Source organism: Colias philodice, chromosome 2 (assembly GCF_061535455.1).
Source record: "Colias philodice isolate Cphi_HAF_F1 chromosome 2, ilColPhil1 Martin Lab GWU primary, whole genome shotgun sequence".
Taxonomy (NCBI): Eukaryota; Metazoa; Arthropoda; class Insecta; order Lepidoptera; family Pieridae; genus Colias; species Colias philodice.
The window spans coordinates 2,172,174-2,186,418 of record NC_143087.1 but is presented as its reverse complement, the minus strand read 5'-3'; the positions used below and the strand labels follow the sequence as shown (position 1 = coordinate 2,186,418).

General features: G+C 33.3%; 1 protein-coding gene across 1 annotated transcript in view; it reads right to left on the bottom strand.

Annotated features, from left to right (window-relative positions):
• side-II (sidestep II transmembrane protein) overlaps positions 1-14,245 on the bottom strand; it is a 222,897-nt gene that overhangs the window by 19,670 nt on the left and 188,982 nt on the right. The gene's annotated exons all lie outside the window — the stretch shown is intronic.

Sequence of the window (14,245 nt, the reverse complement as noted above, 5' to 3'; positions counted from 1 at the left end):
TGATGCTTGCCAGAATATAATCGGCAGATGGATCGTTAAATAAACAGAAGGACGAATGCAGCAGAGCGGCAACTTTGTGCCGGCATTCTGGTAACTTCCAACTTATGAAATTGCCAGAACTCTGCACTTGCTTAAATTTCGGACGACATTCTTCGACTGTTTAAATATTAATTAGCTCGGCTCTAATAGGGTCCGTAATAGAGGGGGTTATTCTGAGCGTGGTTGTGGAATGTAGTTTGATTTGTTGCTTTTGTGAGGTGCGTTTGCTCTTAGAAGCTTGATTAGAAGTTTAGTTAACTAGACGTAGATTACGCTTTTGATTTTGTCATTAATAGGTACATATTCATTTTCTATATTTCTTGTTACAGTTTACTTGCAAAGTAAAAAGCATTGCAATTCATAATATATACCTTCTAACCTGAAAGAGAAGACAGTGAAGAGAACCTGAAAGAGAACTTAATAATATTGTATACTAGCATACCGCCCGCGGCTTCGCCCGCTTTGTCTAAAACCTAACAAATTATATACTAAAACCTTCCTCTTGAATCACTCTATCTATTAAAAAAAACCGCATCAAAATCCGTTGCGTAGTTTTAAAGATTTAAGCATTAAGCATACAAAGGGACATAGGGAAATAGGGACAGAGAAAGCGACTTTGTCTTATACTATGTAGTGACTTAACAAATAGGGCAACACTGAACCCTAATTACATAATAACACAAAAGTTTCTTCTTATCATTTTTATTTCAATGGAATAGCAATATTAATCTACCACAAAAATGACTTGTTAAGCCATATTTTCATTTCAGATATTTTTTCGGGGATTAAAGTATTCGATTACAAGCCGATACACCGGTCTCTATAGAATTGTTTCGATATTTTATTACAAAATAATGTCGAAGGCTATTACACTGAAAAACTTAATAATTATAATAACAAATGTTTGTTTCCTGATCACTTTACTATAATAGCGAGAGGGCAACTTATCTTCCAGTCTAGGAATTCTCGGCAATGAGCTATCAACTTAGCATGCTCTAAAGTTGCAGATAATATGAGGCCCTATCGAATAGTGTTTATTATTTAGTTACATACAAAATCATCTACACAAGTGCAATTTAGCAAGTAACAAACGAAGTAAAATGTAATAATTTGCATCTCTTAATCGAATATTCGGGCCAATAATTTAACTAAAGCGTCTGCGGCATTGGACGTGATCATATTGACCACTTTTCCCGATATATTGTGTCCGAATTTCATCCAGGCATGAATGCATGTTGCGACCGCACCGCACCCACGCGGTCCTACGCGGACGCCTGCGATGCGTCACGGAACGTTTGAATTATTTATGTGAATAGGCTAGTTCTAAATTATATTTGATTGAATTAAATGGTGCTATTATTTTGGGTAGATTGGGATATAAGGTAATAAGTGACACTTTATCAGAACGATACGAATAGTTTTAGTGATAACAAATAATAATTATTGATTTTATGTATAAAATTACAAGTTTACAACTGCTTGTATCTATGTGATTCTAATTAGCTTATATTCTTAAGTCTTTTAAGCTCTATGTTTAGGGAGCTTTTAAAAACACGTTGTTATTTATTTGATTATTTAAATTAAAAAAAAATTCTACTACGTATATTAAAATAATTAACCAAAAATAATAACTTTGACTAAATTTTCTTCAATTCATCCTTTTGTGACACCGTATGCATAATTTTGCTAAATACCACACATAGTTTTAGAACTACAATTTGACGAATAATATTTCAAAGGGTTTAAACGGTTCACTAGCACTCATTAGGGTTCGGATTGGAGTTGTGAACTTTTAATTGTAAAACTGCTTTTGTTTCCTGCATGTAATTATAACTTATATTTTATATTAAATTGGCATGTTAATGGAAAGGGCTTCTTTAAGTACTTTTATACATAAAGTTTCTTTTAAATGCTGTAATTTTGTTTTATATTCAAATTGTATGAATAAGTGACCTCTGACCATTGAGGTAGTACTTAGTATATGGTAACTCAATGCCTCTGACACGTATAATAGTTGACCTTAAACACATTCAGCAAGCAAATCATTTGTCGTCAAAAACTTGTAAGTATTAACCGACCAAATCAAAACCACACTTTCAAATGAGGTATAACCCGGCCAAATTGGGAGTGACATATACAGGTGTCTTGAAGCACTCTGTCAGAATGGGCACTTCAATAATTAATCCTGTGCGCAGGTGCGTTCAGCCTATGCAAATTTCATTGCTCCAGGCATCATGTCTTTACTGTTCTCATTTGAATTATTTCAAACCCGCCAGGTATTCGGTATTATTTATTGAAAAAATAATAATATGGCTTTTGATGTTAATTCATATTTTTCTTGTTTTATCAATTTCAGCTATGGGATAATTATTTTGCTATAGTGAAAAAATTGCATTTGTATTTATTTAGTAAACAACCGTCAAAAAAGGAGGTGTGCTCTACATTATTGTAGTGGGTAACTAGAATAAAAAAAATCTAAATTAATACGCCTATACCTATTTGAATTCAATATAATTGTTACTACATCTTGCATTTTTTTATGAAAACATTTAATTCTACGATTGTTTCTTTGCGTTAAACAACAATCCATATAAAAATGAGCAAAACGTTATCCTTTCTATTTCTATTTCAAACTATACTGAAGAGCTAAGCAAAATGGCTGCGAGAAATTTTCCCACCTTCACCATTCAAACTTCAATTAATATTAGAGCATCCCTTAGGCGCTGCGAAGGCATTGAAATACGAATCCTTTTTAATAAACCAGTACAGCGGAAGAAAAAAATACTACTCGAATTTCTTTTTCTAAATACATCCCGTTAAATAATACAGAATAAAAGATAATATTTAACTTGTGGAAATGACTGTTATTTTTTGGTAATGCAAATAGACGTTTCACCTTTGTTATTAGTAATAGATTGTTATATTTAGTACTATGGAAATAGAGAGGGTAAGTGATGTGGATTTGGGATACTCGACCACGATAAACCTTCTAGCATTTGACACATGTAAGTTCTATGAAGAATTTTTTTACACAACAATACCCAACGCCGCTTGCAAATGCTGAAATGTTTGATTTCTAAAATATCTTTGTCTTGTTGAAGTATCATATTAAAAAGAAAAAAAAATACATCAAGCTATATCAACATAATAATTTGTCTTGTAAAAGCAGTTCCAATTAAAAAAACCGCGGGAGCGGAAGCCAAGTAATTGGTAACAACTCAAAAATTAAAAATATCCTAAAAATAATATTGTACAATATGAAATTACTTTGCCGCTGTTAAAACAGGAAAAGGTTGCTTATAAAAATATTTTATAATTAAATCAAATCAGAATCATGGTTTTTTGACGCGAATTTTTGTGTATATTTTTTATTTAAGTGGCTTTCACGAAAAAGCTCTCTGTTTGTGAAAGATTACTCAAAAGAAAATGGGTCGATCCCAGGTTTAATATTTTACACAAAAATCTGGGTGTATTCTGACACATTTTTCTATCAACAACTTTATTACTAAATTGTGATCACTAACATATTATAAAACAAAGCCCTCGTGCGTATCTGTTTGTACGCGATAAACTCAAAAACTACTACATCGACTATCATTTTGTTTTAACCATCAGATAGCATGATTTTCGCGGAACGATTTAGTGTATGATTTGTTATGTTGACTAAGCTACGTTACCAAGTTTTTATAAAATAATTAAAAGTGGCCACAACTGTCGAAGTTTAAACAGCCAGGCACGTTCGGCCCGCAGTAATTTGTTCCTTATCAGTTGAAGCAGTTCTTTTCCGAAGCTCCCATTTGTACAACAAAGCGCTTTTACGAGGCCGTTTAGTTCTCAAACAACTAACTATTAGCGCTTAAGTTTCGCTAGTTTATATAATTATATTGTCATGTGATGTTTTGAGTTGGAATTTGATTTGGAGTTTAGGGTATAGGAGAATTTTGCCTTGCTTTGTTATTCCCCGTATGAAATGTTTAATGAAGGTATTGTATGTACCATATTGATTATGTAAAACTTTAGTTCTATCAAGATCTGTTCAAGTATTCATACACACTTTCAATATAATGTAAGCTATTTATCTACTTTATTGGTTTCAAATTGAAAGTTATCATAATCTAAAAGTTCGTAGGAATGGTATAGAAAGTGTCAGACATTCAAGGTTCGATAGGAAGCTGTAATGTGCTAAACGATTGAAATATTTATGGAATTAATAATTTGTATAAATAATTATCGTTCCTGTCGGCACTTAATCGTTAAGGGTTTGAAAAAAGGCTCGGTCTAGCAAGACACAGAAGGGCACCTGCATACCTTTCCATAAGCATAAAACATTAAGTATTCAAACAAGAAATGGTAATAAAAATAGAATTTTTAGATACACCATGTATCTATGTCAAGCGGCTGCGAGTGGAGCGTGCGTAGCTCGCAAATTGCCACAAATTAACGTCGAACCGGCAGTTTGCATGAAATTATTATAAATATTAATCATGAGCGCGTATTAATGATTGAAGTTGCCCGCGGCTTAAAGCCACTGTGGGGCTGTGAAACGAGAGTTTCAGTAAAGAGGTAGCGGGATAGAGAACATTAATGGATACTGTACTGGTATCTCAAATAGATCTATTTGATACTAAACAGCTAGTTTTTTTTAATATCGTATAATTAAATAGTGTAAAAAGTCTATGACGTTTTACGTATGTTGTATTTTCAGGTTTATTTCAGCATTAAGCATAGGCAAGTGGTCATATTGCGTGTACTGAATGTGTAGTCACAGTTTATTTTACTATTTTTTCACAAAATACAAATAACCTTGGTCACAGCTACTATGAATTAACACAGTAAAATATAAAAAATACGCCTATTAACATAACAAGTTCGGTTTGCAAAGTAATTGCATAATGTTTAGAGGCGTCAGTTGATTATATTATAATGCGCTTGCTAGCCACACAGTATAATGTATTCATTCAGTAGCACACGCACACCTTGCAAACGAGCGTTTCGTACCGTAGACGGACAGCTTTGACAACGAAATGAATATATTTACTGTGTCACGAAAGAGATGGAATTGAATTAGATCGCTCAGAATATATTACTGTCGTGAAATATTCGGTTGAACGCGGTTTAGGAGTCAGAAACAAACACCTGGAAACGTCATATCCATTATTTTGATTAACTAAGGCCCGATATTTCAAAGCTTGTATAAAACTTATTCGTCGAATAATGTATAAAACTACCATTTTAAAAACGTATTCTAATTGCCCGTATTTGACAGTTTACGTGACATTTTAATATTATTGTGTAATACTTTATTGGACGGATAAGTTTTATCCAAGCATTGAAAAAACGGCCCTAAAAGCGCGAAATTCCGTGTTCCTGTGATATGTATGAGGTTGATGCATTGTATATGTTCCTATATTCGATACCTGATATGAGAATTTCAAATGGTCTATTTTTTATAATATTCTGATAGAATAAATAAGATTAGATATGTTTGAAGATAGAGTTTGGCGTAAGATTAAGCATTCTTTTAGATTATAAAACAAGCAATTTCTGATCCCGACTTCTGTAAAAATAATGAAACATGATTAATATATTTTTTCTCTTCACATCTTTATCTTATACACATCCCCTGGGAAAGAATGTCATAAGATTTTACCCCAAAAGCTCAGAGCATACATAATAATCGTATCTCTTTACGAAATATATCCAATTTGTATGTAAGAGTACATGTCACCTGATTAGTAGAGGGGTGCGGTTAATGAATATATTAGTGCAATCAACAAACACATCTTGTTACACCTCTCATTAATAATAATAACATCTCTTGACTATATTATTAAATTAATTAATGATAGATGTAATTATTTCGGTATGTACATATTTGGTATACATACTGAGATGTGTTTTGTTAAAATAATTATTATAATATTCAAAACCGGAATATTGATATTAAGGTATAAGTTTTCCAAATCTCGATTTAATAGAAATAAACATATTCATTATTGCAATTAATTAAAGGTATACTTGTTATAATTATAAATTATAACCAAGTAGTATTACTTAGAAGTACGTACTTGATGCTCAACGTAGAGCATACGTAGACACGTCGTAGACATCTACATTAGCGTAGCTTGTGCTACGATATCAATAAAATTTGCTATAAACAAACGAAAGAATAATATTTGGATAAATTTTAATAAAATTAAACTAGTTATGTAAATTATTACATCTAGAAAATTTTATACAAATACACGTGCCCTATCATGAATTAACCCCTTAAAATCTAACACTTATTCTAACTTCTTGACAATATAACAATGTTGATACAGAACTAGGCTACTCGTTTCTAACTTACACTGATACAGTTAACCTTGATATCACACGGCCCTTGTCTTCTACAACATACACTATAATTAAAGGCCATATACCCGAAATCTTGTAAAATTACTTCCAACAGACTTATTCATACCCTTGTCTTATACAAGCCCAACGTGTATGTTTATCAATTCATTATTATTCACATGGTAGGTTCTAGATATTTCGTGTGCAAATCAATCAATCTATGTGGATGTATACAGTATGTTAATTGAGATGAAAATTTATCCTCGAATGCGCTGCCTTGAAATAATTGTGAGCTAGCTTTGCGCCCGTGGTTATGTTCTCTTGCATTTTGCTTAATTCCGTATTACAAGAAGTGTTGTGAATTTCTTATATTCGCGGCTGTTTTATTTTTGTTGTGGTTTATTTTGATTGACGTATTTTATTGTAAAAATGTTTGCATTTAATAATCAGGGAAAATAGCGCACTAAATCTTAGTTTTCAGATATTACTTTTATTTCACACTTCCTTCAGCAATTCAGATGATAAAACATTTACGTACTGGACAAACATCACAATATTATTATTATAATAGCATTGTTGTGATTTCATTACTCAATGTGTCGAAAACAGAAACGAAATCGAATTATTCAATTACTTAGTGACGTCAACATTAAATAATCATCCACATGAATTATGTAGTAACCAAAACCGAAGCTTGAAGATAAAACCTCCGAACTTACAGCGGATCGATATAATACCACCGCTAACGTCGACACCTTTTTATATGATAATTTAGCAAGCAATAACGATCATGATCCAAAGTTTAAAGCGATTGAAACCTGATGAATATTCCATCAATATCACGTCATATAACCGTAAAGCGCTGCAGCGCTGAATTATAAATGCCATATTTCCGTGGATCTGTCGGATTAATTACTGCGCGGAAAAATACAATGGCCCGAAATAAATCATCGATGAAGCTCAATAAGCTGTGATCGTTTCACCATTTTTTGTTGTTTTTATTTTTGACATGCACGCTACGTACGGCTCGGCATTTCCAGATAGCGGAATAGAAACGTCTGGTTTATTCGTAGTGTATGGAACGTATTCTGTGCGTTTGTTTAGTAGAGTTATACCACGGAGTTATATTTTCAAATGTACGTCGTAAAGATTTACGAAATATGCATTATTAGCTTTCTTATTCGTTAATTTTCAACACGTTAGAGATTAGAGCGAACGGGATGAATGTCCAATTTAAAATAAAAAAAAATCATGATCGCTTTAAAATATTTTAATTAATCAAGTCAAATACAACATTATAATGGAAAATCACCAATTCTAAAATTTTACTCAGAATACTTAAAAAATACAAATTTGTAATTTATACGAAAGCTAATAATTTATTATTGTCTCTTAGGCATTTAGAAATAGAGTTTTAAGAAATTTTCCAAGCGTAGAAAAATCGTCTCGTTCACAGTAATATCAAAAAGAATTAGATGTTTATTTTCCTTTTACGCTGTTTAAAAATTTTTCCACTGAATCCGGTTTTAGTTTCTCTTAAATATTTTTCATCTTATAATTCTTTATCTTAGTGCGATAACTCATAATTACGTGTATACGCTAAAATATTTTATATTTAGCGAGTGTACATAGTGTGCTCTTATCTCACTAGTTAAGGCTCGTTCACACGTAATCCAACTAAGCCTTAATAAACTATTCATACAAATAATATTTACTTGATCTTATAATAATTGTAGTAAAGCTTCTTACTCAAACTATAATTCCCATATTTGCATTATAAAAGGAACTTGATTGCTATGAAGTAAATAAATAAATATTATATTATTCAAACTAGCTAGAAGAAACAACAGAAACAGCTTTAAGTCTCGGAGCTGCATGATTATGTTAAAATTCATTAACTAAACCATAAGTATAATATTAAATCGTTTGTACTATTAAGAAAAAACCAATCGTGCGGCTCCACACATTCTAAACTTGGTGTACTATAAAATCGTGCGACTCCGCACGTTTCTGTTCGACTAGCCTTAACTAGAACAGCGCTTCTCATTTGGCTCTAATGTAGTGCACCGGTTGTTTATTAGTCCAGCCATTAACACGGTATGTTTTAAAGAATTAAAACTCCCGAATACGGCATTTTCTTACGTAAGCTGCTGGTTTTATTATACGTATAATTTTATATATAATACCATAAACAGGTTTAATAAATAGTCTATTTTGGTTAATTAAATAATAATTTACATATAATAATAATAATACACAATAGAAAACTTTAAATTTATAAGATTTGTTATTAAAAAATCAAATGCATAAGCTAATCAATAACTTATATCTTTATAGAGCGTTCGTTTAAAATGATTTGATCGCTATTATCAATATTTTTAGTTTTAGTTTTAATTAATATAAAACATCACTATCAATTTACATTTGAAAATCTATTTCCATTTAGAATGATTAACAAATTGAAATGAAAATGCATTTTCATTATAGTTTTATTAGCAAAGTGCTATAAAATAATAACTCCATTAAAAATGTGATATTTCAATGTAACAAAGAATTTTGATAATATATTCAATATTTAGCTGATTTGTTTTCACAGTTATAATAAAATAATTGACATTAATGAAAAAGCTATCGATACCAATATTTTAGGAAGAGTAGGCAAAGGAGTAGACGTGTCAACTAACATCATTTCAACGATATTTAGTCACTTATGGCATCATTTAGTATTGATAGCGCGTAGTAAAAGGAAACTCTCATGTGATAACTGATGACTGATATATGCCACCGCGGAAAAAGTAAAATTTGTCTAGCTTCGTAACTAAATCCAGTGTCCAAAATATAATCCATCCTACTATAAATATTATAAATGCGAAAGTTTGTGAGGATGTGTGTGTGTTTGTTACTCTGAACCGATTACAATGAAATTAAGCACACATATAGAGGGTAACTTGGATTAACACATAGGATAGGTTTTATCCCGGAAATCTCACGGGAACGGGAACTATGCGGGTTTTTCTTTGAAAACGCGGGCGAAGCCGTGGGCCGTATAATTTATTATTATACAAAATGTAAAAGATAAATTTGGATGATTGGAATAATTTTTAAAAACAGCTTGACTCGAATGCTGAGATCAAAGGCCAAAAACATCAATTGATATTTAACAAGATTTGATAAAAAATAAGAACAAAAGAGTACACATTTAATTTACAATAGAAATTGCGTCGCTTATTTGGTTATGTAAATGAGATTAATATATTTTTAATAGTCTACTTTTAAATATTTTAACGGGCAAAAATGTGTTAATAGGCTTCTGTTAATTTATATAGGGGCTTTACTTTTGTACTTTTAAATTAATTATGTATCTTAATTTTCATAAATCGAAAATACAAAAAGAACAATGAGCTATATTATAATAAGTCTTCCATAAATAATTAATTATATACATAATATTAATGTTTGTGAATAAATTACAAACCACGGTTATTTAATAAGCAATCATTTGGAAAGAGATCAAAGATTCCATTCAAATTGATGATACGGAAATTAAATGGTAAATTGATGAAAATTCATTGTTAAATAGGCAAATAAGCTACAAGATGAAAAGGTATCTGTCATCTTTTTCATGTTGTTAATATAATATAGCTTGGAACTAATACCATTTGTACTATATTATTCTCATTAGCAAATGCCACACTAAAACATTAAAACACAAACATAATTGGAATTTAGGGAAACTAGTTTGACGCAGATGCGGCAATCTAAAATTGAGTTAAGAGTAGAATGTCAGAAGAATAAATATTATGTATATTAACTATAGCTGTTAAAAATATTGTTTCAAACTTGTTTCAAATTAAATAAAAATACAATAATATACAAGGTGGGCCAAAAGAAATCACCCTATTGGAAGATGCTCTCATTTTTGCAAATGGCCGCCAATGTCAAATCTATTTTGACATTTGTGTACTAGACAGATGTAGAATACAAGTGAACAAGCCATGGAGCGATACAGTCCCCAAGGACGCGGAATAATCGTGTCTATTTTTTTTGCGTAACAGTTCGTCGCCGATTCCCCGGCCGTCCGACACCGACTGCGCAAACACTGCGCCGTTTGGCCACCAACCTTGAAGAGTAAGGGACCACACGAGACGTTGCCAAGAGTGGCCGGCCCCGGAGCGCCCATTCTGCCGAGAATATCGCCGCTGTTGCCGAGGATGTCGAGCTGTCGCCGGAAACATGCTACGGGCACAGTAGACGCTATAGGGCCATGTTGACTGAGTTTTTTTCTGCCGCAATTGGACGAATTAGGACTGGAGAATATGTGGTTCCCACAGGACGGAGCAACGGCACACACTGCGCGAGCCACAACCGATATTCTGAGGGCGGCTTTCCCGGGTCGCCTCATCTCTCGTTTTGGCGATTTGCACTGGCCCGCAAGACCGCCCGATTTTACCGTTCCAGACTTTTTTTGTGGGGTTTTTTGAAGTCCCGTGTTTACATGAACAAGGCTGAGACCTTGGAAGCCCTCAAGGACAACATTAGACACGAGTGCGAGAATTTGTCGCCCGAAGTTCTCGCTGAAGTGATGAGAAATGCCCTAAAACGAGCCCGTATGGCAATCAATTGTGACGGCGCCCATTTGGTCGATATCATCTTCTCGGCTTAACTAATAAAATTTTAAAGGTTCAAATAAACATAATCAAAAAACAGAATCGAAGTTTTTCATTTAGAAAAAAAATGAGAGCCAAACAACATCGGATGACTTCTTTTGGTCCACCTTGTATTTCAATAAGAACTTAATCGCACATAATTATTAAATGTTCAGTTTCAAATATGTTCCCCTTGTATTTTTAAAACAATGTACCTCATAGAAGATGTCTTCATAAATAATAGAACTATTTACCAGCCTCCGATTCCCTATCACGCGGTTAGAGGTTACCCACAAGGGGATCGCCGTAATATTTATTCAAAGACCTTCAACATAGTTTACGACGTTACCCATAAGGGTTTATAGATCAACACCTTGATATATTTTGTAAGAACTAAGCCACTGTTAGCTGTCTTCAACTATTTTGAGAAGCCTAATGTTTCGGTTTGTTATGAACAAATGTATTTTAAACGTTTATTCACTTCTATTAAGACCAGATAAATGATCCAGATATTAGATAATTTGACAATAAAAATATCTTAGTTTAATACATGCTATAATGTGTGTTTACAATATATTCTTTTCTAAACATGGTACGATGGTGATATTGTTACAGTTTAATTATGTTAAACCATACCGAACAAAAAGCAATGGGGCCTATGGCGGTCGACTTGACCCATGGGTTTTTGTGTGACTTAGAACCCTTTCTTCTTCGTCAAACAAAAAAATTTCCATCTTAAGTCAGCAAAATGTAAAGTCCTTGTTGTGGCAACACCTAGGCTTAACTTGCTTGCCGAAGGATCACGTGTTTATATCATAAATAGACTTCAGATACATACTATAACACTAAAATATTTTATTTCCATTCATATTGGCATCCTACGTTTCAACTTACAATTTAAAAGTCGTCTACAAATATCAATTATGTGATGTTGTTATCAAAAACATCGCTCGCGAAATTTACGTTTGAAACGAATGCTCTCCGAAGTACATTTCACTCAGCGCTCGAATACCTGGATCGAACTGTTTGTTTTCAATTTCCTTCAAAAATTATTGGCGTCTGTTTATTTGTGCCCTGTACAAGTGTAGATAGAGACTCGCCCGAGCGACGTAATCCTTTGGGTTCTTACGAAAATTGGTTTTAACGAAATTGAACAAAAGTCACGGAGCCATTTTTCATTTATATTTAATGTCTTGAGTACTTTCGCGATTGATTAATCCATCAGTCCTCGGAATCACAGACACAATAGAAAATCTATTGTGTCGCGCCCCGATCGGGGCTTACGGTGGTCAATGGGTTAAGTAAATAGACATATAGGTCGTTGCTAATACTCGATAGATAAACTGAGTTTATTTGGGAATTCATCGGGATAGGAAATAATTAATCATCGTTGTACAAAGGTACGAGAAATTATCTGTAATAAGAGTACAATAGTGTAATTTATCATGAAAGAGCTACTGAGGTTTTCTTAGAAATATAAGGGAGTTGATTTGATTTATATTATTAAGTATGTGAACAGATTTGCGGTTCGTCTAGTGAGGTGGTTGTTTGTTGTGGCAAAGGGGTTTGAAAAACTTTACCCTAGTAAAGACATCTTGAAATACCACAAACTATTATGAGATAAACCTGTGGTAGACAGGTTTAAGGCATTAAGCTCTAAGGCAGGTATACTATTAACGAATGTGACAGTAGGTAAAGAACAGGAGCAGACAGAACATTAATTTAACAACGAATACATTACATTGACTTTCACGTCAAATTTTTTGTACGAACAACAATTCCGATCTAAATCAATCCTGGCCTTCTGTGCCCCATATTTATCGAAGCCTAATGGTCCGATGGGCCACCCAAAATCCATGAGCCAGCTAAACGAGATCAAACGTGCGATATTAAAACCTTCCAAACAAGTTCTGTAAGGAGTTTTGGCGGCTGTCAGGCGAGAAATTAAAGGTCCGATATCTTAAAGGCTGGTCATGTGACTGATAGCCTATTTTTCGGGATCACTTGCGAATTTCGCTTCAACGAATGCGAAGTAATAAGTGCTAATGTTATGTTTGATTTTCGTTTGCTGTGATGGATTGAAACAATTTATTTTTGTATATAAAACCTTCGTACCTTTTTCACTTCCTTGAATGATTTGTAAAAAAAGAATAATGAATTTTTTTTTAAATGTTGTTTTTATATTGGAAATAGTAATTATTTACCACAAACCATTTTCTGGAATCTAATTTTCTTTTGGTTTTAAGTTATGTTTTCTGTTAGATGTATGGTATGTATATTTGAACATATTTTATGATATAGGTCTATTGCTTCTTCGGCATATATGCCGTGTTCACAAATCAACTTGTACAATGTACACCTTTATAGTTTGGCTAGAAGTTAGAACTACACGCTCTTAATATCAATACATAACCTCACGACATTCCATTACTCCAGTATATAAGTCCATAATTGGTGAATGCATTGCCGCAAGCATACAACGCTTCAATAGATATTGTTGCTGCCAATTTAGCTAAAGCTTAAGGTCAAATTCGGTAAGCAAACAAGTCTCATCCAAGGCATCCTGAGAGGCTCTTGATTAATCTCGCCGCTGGATTGAGGGAGTTTAATTAAAAAGGGATTATACGGAGGTTGCACTCGGCCTACATGTGCCGTGCTATCTGAGTGGCTTTAGAGGAAGAATTAATCCTTAACTTGAGCTGTGCGCCCCTTGGACTTTTAACGTTTTTGCGTTTACGACGTTTTGCTCGTAGCTTATATGTGGCGTAAGAGATGACCTCGTTACTGTACAGCAAGTTTATTTATGAATTTGGTAATTTATTTTGTGTTTTAGGTTGAACTGGGCCATCAACTATTTAGACGATCAAAATAAATATTGTGAATCTTAGGCCGCAATGGCAATTAATATTAAAACAACTAAATATAATCGATTAACTCCATTAGCCTGCAAATTTGTATTACTAGGCCGGTCTCATTTTATTTCGGAGTTACGGAAAAATACAAGGCTCGTTGGCGCAAATGTTTGCGGAGCATAAAGAAAATCACGGTTCCACGAAGGCATCAAATCTTCGGAACATTTTAGCTGCCACTTTTCTCGTAACTTATATTCTCCCGGCGAGCCTAATGTTTTTCCTTGGGCTAATAATTGTAAGGATAAGGGAGTAAGCGCCAACCATCACTTAGTGTGGCCCGCTATCCCAAGAGACGGCCATGCTATAAATTGA